This window comes from Rhagoletis pomonella, unplaced genomic scaffold (genome assembly GCF_013731165.1).
Source record: "Rhagoletis pomonella isolate Grant_MI unplaced genomic scaffold, Rhpom_1.0 Rhpom_scaffold_00001, whole genome shotgun sequence".
Lineage (NCBI taxonomy): Eukaryota > Metazoa > Arthropoda > Insecta > Diptera > Tephritidae > Rhagoletis > Rhagoletis pomonella.
The window spans coordinates 88,731,864-88,732,294 of NW_023458555.1; the positions used below are offsets into that span (position 1 = coordinate 88,731,864).

At 59.4% G+C, this 431-nt stretch overlaps 1 protein-coding gene across 2 annotated transcripts in view; it reads left to right on the top strand.

Moving 5' to 3' along the window:
• LOC118748556 overlaps positions 1-431 on the top strand; it is a 355,097-nt gene that overhangs the window by 19,105 nt on the left and 335,561 nt on the right. The window lies entirely within an intron of this gene.

Below are 431 nucleotides of genomic sequence, written 5' to 3' on the forward strand. Positions count from 1 at the left end.
GTTTAGGCCCGAAGGACTCACCCTTGTTGCAGCAGGCTTGGGTGTGGTCTGCTGTTGTTGTAGTCGCTGGGGTTGTGCGCTGTTGTTGCTGGTGTTGAGCGCTGTTGCTGTTAGCGTTGTGCACTGTTGCTGTTAGCGTTGTGCGCTGTTGTTGTTGGTGTTGCGCGCTGTTGTCCACGCTGCTGTGGCGGGCATTGTTGCACCCGCTGCTGTGGCGGTTGTTGTTGTGGATGGCTCGGTGTTGCTTCCGCGCGTTGTTGCACCCGCTGCTGTGGCGGATGTTGTTGCCTGCGCACGTTGTTGCGCGTTTTATTTGGCGCTGTAGCGCGCTGCTGTAGTCGCGCGTTGTTGCACCCTGCTGTGGCGGTTGTTGTTGTCGATGGCGCGGTGTTGCTTCCGCGCGTTGTTGCACCCGCTGCTGTGGCGGATGT